The 16763-nt window shown below is 39.1% G+C and overlaps 1 pseudogene; it reads left to right on the forward strand.

The window, feature by feature from the left end:
• Positions 1-11691: 11691 nt before the first annotated feature.
• Positions 11692-12663, forward strand: LOC131513183 (protein NDRG4-like; annotated as a pseudogene).
• Positions 12664-16763: the final 4100 nt, after the last annotated feature.

Raw genomic sequence — 16763 nt, forward strand, 5'->3', positions numbered from 1 at the left:
TGAAGAGATGGTGTGTTCAGGGACTCATAATCAATAGGACTTGACCAACTGAATGTAAAAGGTACTTATTAACTTGGATGTTATGGGTGATGATACATCTTATTTTAAAAGTATAAATCATCATTCTGGTTTTATATAGTAATCTTGTGAACTTGGTAAATGTGGGTATGTCCCTGGTAGCTGAATGATATATTGACTTTTGGTATATTGACATAGTAAAGTTTCTTAGCCTAGAAGCTTAACTTCTGGTCTAATAAATTCATCAAGGGAATTAATGGGTCTGTTAAACCCCTTAGAAAGAGCTTGCTGACCTTGTCCCAGGAAGATATCCACATATATATTTCTCCATGTAATTGTCAGGATAATAGTTTAAGTTAAAGAAAATATAACATGATAAAAATGGTTAAAGCTAAATGAATAAAGAGTATCTAGTGACTATAGAAAAAAAAGGCAAAATAGTTCATGGAGAGAATACACACATTTCTTTATAAAAGAAACCTAACTTTAGTCTTGCATTTTCTCTATTTATTTATGGTAGAATAAAATATAAAAGTAGATCTTGGAGCTCAAAGCTTCTGGATAAATTATTGCTCCTTGCAGAGATTTACAAGAATTTCAGGTGATATAATACTACATAGAGACCTTTCTTTTAAGTAGAGGAGAACTACGGGCTGTTAAAGTTTATTGAATGATTTTCACTAGTAAATGAATAAAAGAAACTTTCATAGAGAAAGATCTCACCAAAGAACTTTAGCCAGCACAAGCCCCTAAAATTTCACTTTCAACACAGGAACCTCATGCAGTCTGGTTCTCTCCGAAGCCATATTCTCCTCCTTATTACTTTCAAGGATAGGACTGCTCTCATTGTTCCAGCCCCTTAGCATCTTAATCTTTAACTCTTCCTTCCAATAGCTTTTGTCTCCTCTAATTAAGCATAAAACTCTAGGCAAGACAAAATCAAATTCTCACTGAAGAAAGCTTTACGTTGCTGAATCCAGAGAACAAAGTTTTTGATACAAAATAAGAGACGCTTCTACAAGATATATGATGGAAGGCTTGACATACTTCAGTTTCTCCCATAACCAGAACCAACATTCTCAAGAGGAAGGCTAAAATGCTGTCACGATTACATTTCAGAAGATAGAATGTTGACTCACCCTAGGTATACATGGGCAGCAAAATTCTCCTCTATGGGAAAACAAAACAAAACAAAAAACAAAAGCTGTACAATCTTGGCTAAAAAGAAAACAAAAACAGAGACACCGAACTGTCACATGTATAAAATGCTCAGTTTGATTTTCACAACAGAGCACCAAATTTCCAAATAGTCAGAAGCAGTAATTTTACCAAAGGGATTTTTGACATCCAATATATATGTCATTTTCTTTTGCTCTCTTTTAACTGTAACATATTTGACCTTGAAGATGCATTTGATCAAAAAACATAATTCCCCTTTGATGAGAATGTCTTTCTGAGATGTAACCCTGTCTGAGCAGCGTAATGTGCCCCCTTCACAGGGAGCAGCTCTGATTCTGTCTAGTAGGAAAGACAAAACTGTGTTTCTGTTACTGACCAAGCCTGGGGAAAACTGTGTCTTTCAAAGACAAAGGCAATATCAGGGCAATGAAACTTTTGGCAGCCATTATGAGCTTCAAGCTGTGTCTTGTATTCAGCTGCTGAATAGACACTACACTAAAGCATTACAGAGATTTGTTGGTGACAGCTGCCACCTCGTCTATCAGCCATTAGAGGAATAGTATTGGAGCGTACATTTAGTTTCCCAGATGAAGGTTTAAATCCTTGTTATTTCTGATTTACCCTAAAGAAGTTAATATTTTGGCAATGTTACATAATAACGCTGGAAAAGAAAAAGTCCCACATAGAGACACAACTTATTTTGTTTCTCCTAATGAGTCAAGTCTAAATAGTGATGGGCATTTCTGGTGATCCAAGTTCTTTCTGTGACATTGCACATGCATTTTAACAATTATAGCTTTACTTGGAAAGAGAGATTGCAAGCTATTAGTATTTGCTTCTGCCTCTGATATGCATGCTGAGGAGAGAACAAAAACTCAGGGGAGTCAACATTTTTGAAAAGCAAAGGAAGAGGTTGAAATTCAGGAAGTAGTTCAAGGTTGAGCTCTATCACATATTAGAACCTAAAAGAATCAACTTTTAGTTATCAATTATGTATCTTAATATTGCATTTGTGTGTAATTTATATATATACATAAACCTTATTTTGTTCTGATTTATATGTGTATATATATATACCTCATTTCTGATTTGCTGTTCATTTAATGCTTGATTGCATATAACAATAGCATATGGAGGTATTTCAATTGTGAAAAGGGAAATTAGTTCAGTAAATCACTAAGAGGTTTAAATTCTTCCATCCACCATATCAATACAGCTCCAATGCCAGCCACTGCTTTGTGAAATGTCTTTTAAGAAGAGAAGATTGAGGGCGCCTGGATGGCTCAGTCAGCTGAGCGACCAACTCTTGATTTCGGCTTAGCTCATGACCTCAGGGTTCGAATTTGAGCCCCATGTTAGGCTGTGAACTGCCAGTGAGAGCCTGACTGAGATGCTCAATTTTTCTCTCTGCCCCTCCCCTACTCACTCTCTCTCTCTCTCTCTCAAAATAAACAAACAAAACTTCTGTTTTTATAGTTGTTTTTTAAACAGCTTTTCCACAGAGAGCAGCTTTTCTCCAGGAAACAAATACAGAGAAAGGATTTAGTTCTACAGAGAAAAAGTTAAAAACAATAGTAACTGGAAGAGTCCTTTGAAATCAAGCTTAATCTCCACAGATATGTTTCCACATGCACCCAAAATTAATCTCGGTCATTCAGTTGTCCAACAAAGTGTCATTTATTCATTTGTTCACCGCTTCAAAAATTCATCCAAGTCTTGTACATATTTTCTACACAAGCAACCATGCTATCTGCAAACAAGGACAGTTTTATATGTTCCTTCCCAGTGTGAATACCTGTTACTTCCTTTTCTTGTCTTATTGTATTAGCTAGGACTTTCAATACAAAATTGAAAAGTAGTGGTGAGAAAGGACATCCTTGCCTTGTTCCTGGTCTTAGTGGGAATTGCTCTGGTTATTTATATAGTTAGTTTGCTTCATATTTTTAGTTTACTCCCCAAAAATTATCTCTTCTCTGCACTCTTTCAGTTAAGAAATATGAGAAGTTGGCTCTAAATTGTGGCAGGTTACAAAATAACCACTATAGTATAAAAAAAAATGTTTATGGGGCGCCTGGGTGGCGCAGTCGGTTAAGCGTCCGACTTCAGCCAGGTCACGATCTCACGGTCCGTGAGTTCGAGCCCCGCGTCAGGCTCTGGGCTGATGGCTCGGAGCCTGGAGCCTGTTTCCGATTCTGTGTCTCCCTCTCTCTCTGACCCTCCCCCATTCATGCTCTGTCTCTCTCTGTCCCAAAAATAAATAAAAAAACGTTGAAAAAAAAAAATTAAAAAAAAAATGTTTAAAAAATCAACCAGCAATTGGAAATAGCCATTTTTAATATTTTGAATGTATTTAAAATTATGAAAATATCTGCTAAGCAGGTCAGAAATAGGTGACTAAAAATGTCTTAAGTGGGTTAAAAACTCTCCAAAATTCCAAATCCCTTTCTTTACTTCAAACTTTTTTAATGATTTGTATTTATTACTTAAAGTCAAATATTAATTCATCATAGAAACTTGAAACAAATAGGAGAAGGCAGAGAAAACACAAAATGTCACCTACTAACCAAAAGACTCTTCCTCTGTCATAACCTTATTTTGTTCTGATTTACGATTTTCTGTAGGCATATGATGCAGGTTTTTTTCAAAGGCACATCGCTTTGTAAACAAAAATTGTAGTCAACCAATTCACTATTATTAAGTACTCAAGTTCTCTACAATTTTTCTCTTTGCAGATATTTCCTGCGTTCAGATTTTGCAATTATATGCAGTGGCAAACAAAAATAATTGGCTTGGAGAACACTTTCAGAAAGACAAAAATGCTCTCAAGTCATACAGAGAACTTAAAAAACAGGCCCGTATCACACCATTAGGCATAATGCTTACATCACTTAAAAAAAAAAAAATTCTGAAGATCTTTATTTTTAACCAAATTTCAGTTTCAGTAAACTTATGTGATCAATCACCTTGTTTTCACCAGCTGATTGACTACGTTCCTTTGGGCCACACTACTTGAAACTTAGTGCATTGAGTATGGACACAGCAAAACTAGATTCACATTTGAAAAGGTTTACTCTGTCAACCATTTGGAAAACTGATTAGAGGGGAATGAAATGACTCAGTCTAGAATACAAATGTTGATGCTGTTGTACTAATCAAAGAGAAAACGAAGACCTGAATTTAAATTCTCAGAAGACACATGAAAGAAAAGCAAAAGCCGATGACACACTGAAAATATTAGATTTGTAGGGTAAGAAAGAGGGAGTAGATAAAGACAGTGTTTGAGTTGCTATAATGGGCAATTACGTGAATTTTTGTGCTGTTAACTGTGGAAGTAATTTCAGGGGAAATATGATGAGTTCAAGTACAGAAAATGAATTTGAATTGTTTATCAGGCATCCCAAGAGCATTCTGATAGATGGCTTGATTTATGGATCTAAGCCCTGAAAAAAGATTGGGGCTAGAGATCCTTCTTCTAGAATCAAGAGCACGAAAGTGAGAAATAAACTGACAAGCAGATAAAATGACCCAAGTACAGCATAGAGTGCATAAGAGAAAATGAATAGTGGAAACCTTAAGAACAACTAATTTAAAGAGTTAAATATAAAAGCCCATGAAAGAGTTTGTCAAGAAACAGCAAACGGTATATGCTAAAATTTAGGGTAAAAGACTTGTCACCGTGGTTAAGAGAGAGAAGTTTAATAGTGAACATACAATAATTCTGTTATATATACACAGAGCTCAAGTAGAAAATATATTCCAAAGGGACCTCCTTTACCCTGGCCCCTCATGACTTCATGTAAAGGAACTGCCTTTTTTTTTTTTTAAGACAATGATAGCATGAACAGGGGAGAGGTGGGGTCAGAGAAAGGTAGGGACAGAGGATCCAAATTTAGGAAGTATAGGCTCTGTACTGGAACTAACGAACCCTGGGGTCATGCCCTGAGCCTGGTGCTCAACCTACTGAGCCAGCCAGGAGCCCCTGGAACTGCTCTTAAGTAACTTCCCTGGCTGCTCTTTCCCCAGAGAAAAGCGACTGATGAGAACAGTGAGCTAGAAGAAGGACCCCGCAGCTACCAAGCTGTCCCTTCAGTTCCTTGCCATGGCAAACAGGGCTTGACCTTGTGTAGGAGGCTTACAGCCTAGGATACGTTTGATTCATGGAAGTTCAGAAAGCCTATTTCACTGCACATAGAACCCATGTCCTTCAACTTAGGTGTTAACAATGCTGACATTCTAATCTCCCATTCCACTGACCCATGTCCATTTCTCAACTGTTTCAGAACTCAGGCATGAAAGAGAACACTGTTAACGTATTGACTAGTTCAAACACCAGTAACAAGGATTGAATAGTGTTCGTCCACCTAACATAGGCAGGATGTGGTTACAAATAACTGTGTGATCATAATTAGAGCAGTTTTATTGGAAGTGCGACTGTAATGTGTTGGACCATAAATGTGGTACGAGCGGTGATCAGAAGGACGGATTATTTTTACGAGAGTGCTGGCTTTTGAAAGGAAAGAAACCGTGTGCTCGTTGAAGGCTTGGTGGTGAGGGAGTTCTGTGGCTAGCCTATTGTTACTGCTTTTTAATACGAACGGAGCACAATATGTTTAAAGTTTTAGGGTAAAACTAGCTGAAGGTGCAGGAGAGAGCGTGTCCTCGATGAAGTGTAGTCCTTGAGAGAGAGGGCATAAATTTCAGAGCACAGGTGGGCAGGCAGCCCCTGACTGAAATAAGAGGGAGGCAGGGAAGGGCAGGTTTACATAAACAAAGCACTAGGAATGCAAAGCCCAGTAACATGATCTTTGTTTTCCAGGAGCTCGTTTTAGGGGCTGGGTGAGACAAACTGAATCAAGCTCAAAGCCTAATACAAGGTGTAAGATGAGATTTGAAAATTCAACTCTTCTCCTATAAAGTGACTCTCCTCCAATCTCAGAGTGCTCATTTATTTTCCCATAGGAAACAAATAAAACTGGAGAATGAGTTTTTGATGCAGTCCCTACATGAAGACAGTTTAATACTCAAGAAGAGTGCTATCACTCAAATCATTGTTGTGTAAATTTATGCCAGGCTTTTAAGGCTTCATCAATATCTTGGCCTAATATCCTGAATAAATACTTGAGAAGTAGCCTGTTACTGTTAAAGAGTGTGTTTATTTAGCTTTGGGAACTTCTGGGATCGGACGGTTTAACGTTTTTGTGAGATTTCTGTCCAAAGTATGTAAGATATGAGAATTTATTTGGACAATGTTCTGAATCTAGAGTATTTTCAAAAAAAAATCTACAATGTATACAATCAAGACATTTCTCTGCCAAAGCCTGAGTCAGCAGCACATGAGTGTGCACAAGGCAGAGTGATTTAGGGAAGGCAATAAAACAAAATAAAATACTAACCTCGAATATAAGACTGGTTTGGGTCCAGCTTTCCTTTCCCTAGTTTGATCTCTGGCAGGTTGCTCAATTTTTTTCTTTTAGTTCCTTTACTTATAAACCGGGGAGAGAAGGGAGAGAGAAGAGCAGTCTTTATTGACCACTAGCTTTGTTTACTGTGCTCTGCTGGGAGATTTATTTACTAGAGAGCGGGAATGTAGTGGTGACAGATATGGAGTCTGGAGCCAGGCTTCCTAAGTTTGAAGTTTGGTTCCCCCACTGAATAGCCACGTGACCTGAGTTAGCTTCGTAAATTCTTTATGCCAATGTTGAGTCACCTCTAAATGTCAGTGACAACAAAGGTTGATGACTCATTGTGACTACTGAGTTAATATACGGAAGCACTTCAAACTGTGTCTAGAACATGATAAGAACATAAATATGAACTGTTTTATAATTTACCTCACATGGTATTTGCAACGATCAAATGAAGTTACAGAAAAAAAGCACTGTTCACCACAGTGCCTGGCACCTAATTAATTCATGATAAATGGCACCTATAATTATGTTTTCTAATAAGATTTGGTTGACAACCTTGTCATTGGGTGGTACGTATCCCCATTTTCAAGATAAAGCGACTGAAACAATAAAATTCTAAGAACCTTTGAAACAGTGGGAAGTAAAATCCAGAATCAAGTCCTTTTCTAAATATTTTTAAAAGTCTACGTTCTTTCCATTAATTTATTGTATACGAATGAGTCAAAATTTAATAATGCCTCTTTCACAGTGTTGTTGTAAGGATTAAAGGTATCAATGTTTATACAACGAACTACAGGCGCTGAATTAATTTAAGGTATCATTACAGTCCATGGGGAAGTCTGTATTCTTGAGTCCTACCTGCCATCATATTCCAAGAGAATACGTACTCCAGGTGTTGACCACAGTTTAGGATATCATAACATTGAGTATCTCAAGGACTCTCCTAATTTGTTAGAGAATTCAGAGGAAGAACAGAGAAAGTGAGACATCTGAATCTACTTTATGGACAGCTGCCTAGGCACCAGAATTGATATAGAACATGAATATTATAGCTTCTGTGTGAGGCAAACAAATGAGTACTCTTTTTTTTTTTTTACCCAAAACCAAACCAACCACACACGTTCTTTAAATAAATGACAATGTACTAGTGTGTGTGTGGAAAAAAGAGATTTATGCAAAGATGCAGTAAGTATATGACAGATAAATCAGTGAAAATGACACGATAGGGAAAATCAATACTAAAATCTACAGCAATAAAAAGGAGTAAGTCATGTGAAAGAATGCATTTCTACATCCATCGAAGTAAAATTAATTGTAAATGTGCCTAATTCATTCAAGTTAGAAGACATTCATTTTAGCGAGCTTATACTATGAGCCTGGAAAAATTTGTTAGTTTTTAATTTCAATGCACATCTCATTTTCTATAAATATTATGATGAACATATCTATATAATTAACAATAGCCAAGAAAAGCAATGCCTAATAAACCTAGTATCAAGAATTATTGAATGCAAATTAACTACACAATTCATAAGTGGTGTAATTAGTTTTTAATTAATAATCCACTTGACCTTTTAGGAAGTAGATGATATTTCTTTATTGCTGAATCACACTAGAGACAAGCAGGAGCTATCCTTCAATATTTGCATCAGGTGGTAAATAGCCTGAATGATTAGTCGTCACATTTAGTTTGCTTAAAAAGTAAATATTTTTCCCTACCAGCATTATTGTAGGAACTTGAAATTTATCTAAAAAGAATTAACTAATGTTCGATATTTAAAAAACGCTAAACCATTTTTAGAATTATGGGATCATGAGATCCAAATGCTGAAGAGTAGTTATTCTGAAAAAATAAGAACATCTCAATTGATTAACAAATTCAGAGTTTATCACTATTTCAGAAAGGAAACACATATAATCCAAAATAATCAGATCCTCAGCATCAAGATGGGGTTTCTTAATAGGTTGTGGATTTCCTCTGAAATACAGTGTGAAGCTTACTCAGCCTCATTTTTTTTAATATTTAAGGGATTCTATTTATTACCTATGTCTTAGAATCCATAATTATTTTTAATAATCTGTTCTCTTATAAACCATGTACAAGCTGAAAGGAGCCTGGGTGGCTCAGTTGGCTAAGCGTCCGACTTCAGCTCAGGTCACGATCTCGCAGTTCATGGGTCCGAGCCCCGCGTCGGGCTCTGTGCTGACAGCTCAGAGCCTGGAGCCTGTTTCAGATTCTGTGTCTCCCTCTCTCCCTGACCCTCCCCCATTCATGCTCTATCTCTCTCTGTCACAAAAATAAGTAAACGTTAAAAAAACTGTATCTAGAACACTTTTGCAATTCTTTCTATCCATCTATCATCTACCTACCTATCTACCTATCTATCATCTATCCATCCATCATCTATCTTTATTAACTTATTGTAGAATGGATTTAAATATTTTTCCTGCTTCTCTCACTATCTGAAGCGGGATCTATTCCCAGATTCTTGCATTATATCAGTCAACAACTCTTTCAGATAATAAATGTCATTGTAGATAAATATATCTGCTGTTCCTTCCACAAGAAAAAATAATACTAATGTGTAAAATTAGACTAGAGTTTTTAGATATTTGAGTTTAATGATAAAACACTAACTCTTCTAACACTGAATCTTGTGAAAAATGTTACACTGCTCAGAAAAAACAAATTTTACAGGAGGTTGAAGTATGTAATGTGAAAAACCTGATTTTTTTTGGCTTTTTATTATCAATAGAATAGTTGTTTGCAGTATATCCTCTGCCAATTTATTTTCCACAACCTCCAAAGATTCTCCTTATCTTACTTTAGATATTTTGTGAAATATTATGCATTCTGTGGCCTGAGCTAAAATAGCCATGCTATCCATGTATTCTAGAAGTTAAAATTTTTCAATTACTCTTTCTGGTTAAAGAATTACATAATATTTTGTATTACTTAAAAATAAATAGTTTGTTACATTAAAATGACCAGAGTATTTAGGAAATGTTTCTCTATTTCATTAATCCGCATAGAATAATAAACTGTAAAGGAAAATATGCTGAGTTGGCATTCCCACTTTTAATTCAGACCTTCACAATGGACAAGCTATGACCTCCTGAAAAAAGTACAAACAAAATAGTTTCTTCAGTAGTTGGGGTAGGAATTCATTAATTTGGAAAAATTGTTTAACCAACCCTAAAGGTAACCATTTCGATCCAAGAAAAGCAAGGATGTTAGTTACAAAGGCTTCAGAGAAGGCCAAACTACCCTGTTTAAGATAAGGAGAGAAAATGTCTTTATTGTTGCAAAGAGGTTGGATGGAGCAAGATGAAAGATCATAACAGTGAAAAGAAAAGACAAAGTGAGATGATCTGAGGGTAACAAAATGCCTGAAGTGCTGCTATAGACCAAATGTTTGTATGCTCCCAAAGTCATATACCGAACGAAGTCTTGTTTGGAGGTGACGGCTTTGAGAGTGATTGGGTTATGAAGGTAGAACCCTCATGAATGGAATTCGAGCTCTTGTAACAGAGATCCCAGGGGCTCCCTTCCTCCTGTGAGGACACAGCAAGAAGATGGTGGTTTATGGATCAAGAAATGGGCTCTCACCAGACACTGAATCCACTCTCACCTTGATTTTGAGTTTCCCAGCCTCCGGAACTGTGAGAAATACATTTCTGTTGTTTATGAGGCACTCAGTTAATGATACTCTGTGATAGCCACCCAAATTCAAACATCCACTCATAGGTGAACGGATAAACAATATGTTGAATATGCATGTAATGGAAAAGTATTCAGATTTAAAAAGGACCAAAATTCTGACACGTTATGTGTGCTACCATATTGAAGACGTTATACTAAATGAAACAAACCAGATACAAAAGGACAAATACTGTAGACTTCCTAGAATTCCTAGAATAGTCAAATTCATAGAGTAGAATAGTGGTGGCCAGGGACTGGAGGGAGCAGAAAAGGGGGAGTTAATTTTATTGTTTAATGGGTACAAATTGCAGTTTAAGAAAATGAAAAGTTCTGGAGATGGATGGTGGTGATAGTTGCACAGGATTAAGAATGTACTCAGTGCCACTTAAAAATGATTAAAATGGTAAACTTTATATAATGTATATTTTACCACAATAAAAAAAATATTTTTTTAAAGCCAATAATGGAGGGGATGTGAAAGAGCGTTTCAAGAATAAAGATGCCTACAGTTCCATTTGAAGTTCCTTGTGATACAAACTCCACTGTTTTCTACCACTGAAATCTTTAAGAAAGCATATTGTGTTCATGTAAAATTTTAAGAGGCTAATGATGATCAACGTGGTTCAACATATACAAAATCAGAAACCCAAGGAGGCAGAGAAGACTATGAATATGTAAGTCCCCTGAGAACTTGCATCAATCTTAGGGAGAATTTTGGGCTTCTATAAATCATGCTATTAAGAGACATAAGATAATTTTTATCCCCAAGATACAGAGGAGGACCCCAGCTGACACATGCATGACCTTCCCAAAGAAAGGTAAAAGAAAACATTGTGGCTAACCTCCATGAAGTAAGAGGTGCCTAAAAAAGTGTTTTCTGCCCAATGGGTAGATATTTGAGGAAACATTTCTTGCTCTAAGAGGATGCATCAAATTAAAAACAAAATAGTTAACAAAAACTATATGCTTCAAAACTACCTTTCACTCTGCCTCCCCGAACATACTCCAAAGATAAGTTATACTTATATATAATGAAAATAGTGCTTGAAATATTACTTATTTACTCTTAAGACATCCAAGTTTGCTTTGGAATACCACTTTTATTAAAAATAAACATGATGCTTCGTGATCTATGCAGGGTGTTAGCTCTTCAGTATCAGCAATTCTGAAAGACAGCAGAGTAGAGGACTTACAGGAAGCAAAGTGTGACTTTAGACAAAACTAGACTAATATTGGGTGGTCTTAGGAAAACTGTTTATATATTTTTGCCTGAAAGATTGCTAAAACACCATCTCTCCTGCACGCCGTCCCCTCCCTCTGGACTCTGGTAACTGAGGACTTTGCCCTTCCTGGAAGAGGCACTGTGCCTTCTCCCTCCGCGAGATGACGGAGTGCTGGGATGGGGAACGTGACATCGGGAAGCCTTGTCACCTTCTGCACATGATGATCTGGGTCTCCCCGAAGGGAAACTGTCTGGCCATCCTCACCTACCATGACGTGGGGTTCAATCACAAGCTGTGCTCCAACACCTTCTTCAAATTTGAGGACACGCAGGCGACCACTAAGCACTTTGTGGTGTGTGACACGGATGCCCCTGGGCAGCGGGTGGGGGCATCGCAGTTTCACCAGGAGTACCAGCTCCCCTCCATGGAGCAGCTGGCTGCCATGCTCCCCAGCATGGTGTAGCAACTCCGTGACTGACATTGGAGTGAGATCCAGAGCCTACCTGCTGGCCAAGTTTGCACTCTCCTTCCCCTACCTGGTCAAAGGGCTGGTACTGATGAACACTGACCCCGACGACAACAGCTGTCCAGCCTGACCGGCACTTTACCTGCCACGTGCTATCCCACCTTTCAAGCCGGGAGGAGCTGGCGAACAACACAGTGCTGGTGCAGAGCTACCGGCAACAGTTCGGGAAGCGTGGTGAGCCATGCCAACCTGCAGCTCTTCTGGAACATGTACAACACCCGCAGAGACCTGGACTTTAACGGACCTAGAACAGGACGCAATGCTAAGACCCTCTGCTGTCTGAAGATGCCGGTGGTTGGGGATAATGAGCCTGCTGAGGATGGGACGGTGGAGTCCAGCTGCAAACTGGATTCAACCACCACGACCTTCCTGAAGGGGGCAGATTCCAGAGGGCTCCCCACCATCACACACCCAGGGAAGCTGAGTGAGGCCTTCAAATACTTCCTGCCAGGCGTGGGCTCCATGCCCTTGGCCAGCAGGACCAGGCTCGCCTGCTCTTGTACTGTGTCTCTCACCAGTGCCAGCTCAGCGGAAGGCCGCCACTCACCCACAGGCCTGCACCCGCTCAGGCTGGGCTTGCTCAGTCACAGCATGGAGTTCTGTTGAAATCCTTGGCCCAGCAAAGATGCCCGCCTGCCCCTGCCTTCATCAACATCCCACTGTCCTCATGCCAGCTTGTTTTGCCTTTAGTATATTTTTGTGAGGCCGAGGGGAGAAAACAGGTTTGCTTCTTTTTGATAAAGAGCTGAGGGGATTCATCCTAGATGCGGTAGCAGAACAGTCCCCAGATGGTTTAAGAGGCTCACTCCTCCCCAAATTATTCACCTTGTTAACTCAGCTGAGTTAGACCCCCACAGTCAGGGCCGGGGGCAGTGAGGAAGGGGATTTGCTGATGAAAGAGTTCCAGTCCTTCTCTGGGCAGGATCCAGGGTAATAGCCTGGATTGAAGAAAACACGGCTGATCCCCTTGGGCAGGAAGGTTTGAAGAGGGGTTGGCGTTTTGAGGTGGTGTGCTGGGACAGCAGAAGCATGGGGTCCAGCTCAGGCACAGGGGTGACAACCAGGAAACAGCAGTAGGAAGCACTAAGGGGCAGGGGCCCTGGAGACCCTCAGGCCCCCTTTTTCCGCATCTCCTCCACCAAGCATGTCCATTTCTATCTTGTAGCACATGTGATAATCATCTGAACAGCGTCTCCTACAGACACTCCGAGGAGGCAGCAGTTTTCCTGGTGTTCTCTCGGCTGTCATGGTGATATAGGGTCAGGCAGACATGGGCTGAATAGGATTTCTCCGACCAAGGAAGACAGAACACAGGAGGACCTTAAGGGCAGGAACCCCAGAGACTGTCTCTTCCAGCCCATATACTCCACCACCTCCTGGCCCTGTCCCATGTCTGAGCCAAGGCCCTGAGGTAGAAAGTTTGCCTGATCCTCTATCTCCATAGGAGCCTGACTTGGGGGCTGAGGTTAAACGCTAGGACAGCCCATGAGGGACGGACACACCTGTGAGAACCTCATTGTGTCTCCCTTTGGGAGCCAGTATATGGCTTGAGGCAGCAGTGGCTGAGAGTCCCAGTTTTGGACCCCAGGTTCCCTGGAGGACAGTCTGATCAGCAGCAGTGTGTCCAAGGCCATCAGAAACATGGTGAGAGTTGCTAGAGAGAGTTCTGGACAAGCTATGACAACATTTTGTGTGGGCATCACTAAGAAAGAAGAGAATTTTATTTGGAGATAATATGATCCAACGTAGTGAGACTTCTGCAGGCCGACATCTATATCTCAGGACCATTGGAGTGGCTTGGGCTGCAGCTTGTTGGATCCTGGGATGGGAAGTGAAGGTTCCTCAAGTGAACAAGGGCCAGGCAGAGAAGAAAGGCTCTCCACGTACCTGGTCTCCTCCTTTGACCAGAAGCCCAGGACTATGCCATATACTTCCTACCCAGCCACACTATCGGGAAGAATCTTCTGGCCCAAAAACCAGAGCCATTTGTCTTAGAGCCTAAGTCAATGGCCACAAACTGTAAAACAAGCAAAGGAAGGGAGAGAACAATGAAAACTCCCGGTTGGTGTAGGAAGCAGTTGTGTATGGGGTGCTCTGAGGCTGAGAGGACACTTGCAGCCACATTTCCTCTGCAAATATCACCCCCTTCTAGAATCTTCACCCATTACTAGACTGGTCCAGAGCCTGGCAGAGTATTAGTCTGTCCCCAGTTCTATTCATTCACGTGCTTCCTTTGAATATTCAATGTGACTGTTGAAAAGCTGGTAGAGTTAGTCCCTCTTCCTATAGACAGTGCTGCAAATCTTGATTTATCCCCTCTGTGTTCTTTCAGATATAAATATATTACAAATAAATACATATATATATATATATATATGTGTGTGTGTGTGTATATATATATATATATATATATATATATATATATATATCCTCCTGTGTGTGGTTTTCCATCAGAGATTGTTTCTCTGGTCAAAGTGAACTTTTAATGGAGTTTATTATCTTCCTCTGTACAAAGTAAAGAACCTAATTTTGTATATTCTAGTGGCTGAATACATGAAACTCTGAGATGACAAAATGTAAAACAAATAAAAACCCTTGTCAAAGTAAAAGATTTTTTCAATATATTGCTATTGCTAAATATATTTAATATATAATACTTATAAAATATTATAAACTTTTATAAAATTTATAAAATATTTAATATTTAATATGTAACAATATATAAAAATATATTGCTATATTGCTAAAAGGGGTTTAAAAATACTGAGTCTCATATCTCATTCAGTTTCACAATAAATTATTATCATTGTTTATAATCTGTTACATATAATTTTAAAGAACTTTCCACAATTAGAGGATCAAAAAATACTTGTTGGCAATTTATCAATTGTATTAGCTTTCTATTGCTGCTCTAACAAATTACCACAAACTCAAAGCTTAAACCAACACAAATTTGCCATTTTCCAGTGTTGTAGGTTAGAAGTTCAATCCAGATCTCACTGGGCTAAAATGTTGGCAGAGCTATGTTCCTTTCTGGAGTATCCAGGGGAGAGAATTTTCCAGCTACCAGAGGGTGCCCGCATTTCTTTGTTCATGGTTCCTTCCTCCATCTTCAAAGCAGAAATACTCCTCCAAACAGAAATTACTTCAAAACAGTAATATTACATCTGTCTGATCCTTCTTCCTTCATCCTATCTCCCTCAGATGCTGAACTCAGCTGGGAAGTTTCCATCAATATTAAGGACCCATGTGATTAGACTGGACTCACTTCAACAATACGAGGTTACCTTCACATCTCAAGGTTCATACTTTCAATCACATCTGCAAAGTCCTTTTTGCCATGGAAGGTGACATATTCACATGTTTTGGGGATTAGGGCATAGACATGTTTGAAGGACCATTTTTCTGCCTACCTCATTGATGTTAAAGACATAATGCTGAGATGCCTTGAAACTGTGTTTTCTTTCCATGAAGATCCCAACACAGTGCATGAGAGTTGTAAACTACCATTCTGTATAATGATTATATCCCATGTGATCCATCTATGGGAGGAAAAATGATGGTGGAATATAATCAATTGGCCAAGTAGGAAGCCAGCTACTTTAGGCATCTTTAATCAGAAAGGCACTGCAATTAGCTTCCCACTGGGCACAATCATAACTGACTCTCAGTATATCTCAGACTGACGACAATATCTATAATGTGTTCTTCATCTGATGCTTCCATCCATAAACCTCCATAAACCTTGCAAATACCAGCAGTCTCATTTTCCATAGCCTCCAAAATACTAATTTCACCATGCCAATGCTCATGTCAAAAACACCGAACATTCACAAACTTTCAACAAGACAAAGAGTTTTAGCCTTCAATTAGCTTCGCATCCACTAAACGGGAATGCATCCTTAGAAGCTGGAAAAAAAAAATGGGGCTCCTGGGTGGCTCAGTCGGTTGAGCGTCCAACTTCAGCTTAGGTCACGATCTCACAGTCTGTGAGTTCAAGCCCTGCGTCAGGCCCTGTGCTGGCAGCTCAGAGCCTGGAGCCTGCTTCGGATTCTGTGTCTCCCTCTCTCTCTGCCCCTCCCCCGCTCATGCTCTGTCTCTCTCTCTCTCTGTCAAAAATAAACAAACATTAAAAAAAACAAATTAAAAAGAAGCTGGAAAAAATAAATAATTTCATTCAACAACTAAAAAAATGATAAAGTTTCTCGGTGTATTCTTTTGCTAGGGCTGCTGTAACAAAATACCACAAACTGGGTGACTTGGAACAATAGAAATGTCTTATCTCACGGTTTCGGAGCCTCAAAGTCTGAGATCAAAGTGTCAGTAGGGTTGATTCCTTCTGCGGCTATAAGAAAAAATCTGTTCTGTGCCTCACATCTAATTTCTGGTGGTTTTGTCATCAGTCTTTGGTTAGAAGCAAATTGGGGTATCACCCCAATCTCTGCCTTTATCTTCACTTAACATTCTCTCTCTTCTGCACGTCTGTCTCTAAATTTCCCTTTTTGGTGTCCTACAAGGACACCAGATAACCTCACGTTAACTTCCTTACTTCTGTAAAGATCTTATATCCAAATAAGATAACATTTTAAGATATTGGGAGTTAGGATTTGAACTTCTGAATTTTGGGAACACACGATTCAACTCCTAACACTCAGTGTTAGGTATTGACTTGAATATATATATATACATATATACATATATGTATA

Source organism: Neofelis nebulosa, chromosome 5, assembly GCF_028018385.1.
Source record: "Neofelis nebulosa isolate mNeoNeb1 chromosome 5, mNeoNeb1.pri, whole genome shotgun sequence".
NCBI lineage: Eukaryota > Metazoa > Chordata > Mammalia > Carnivora > Felidae > Neofelis > Neofelis nebulosa.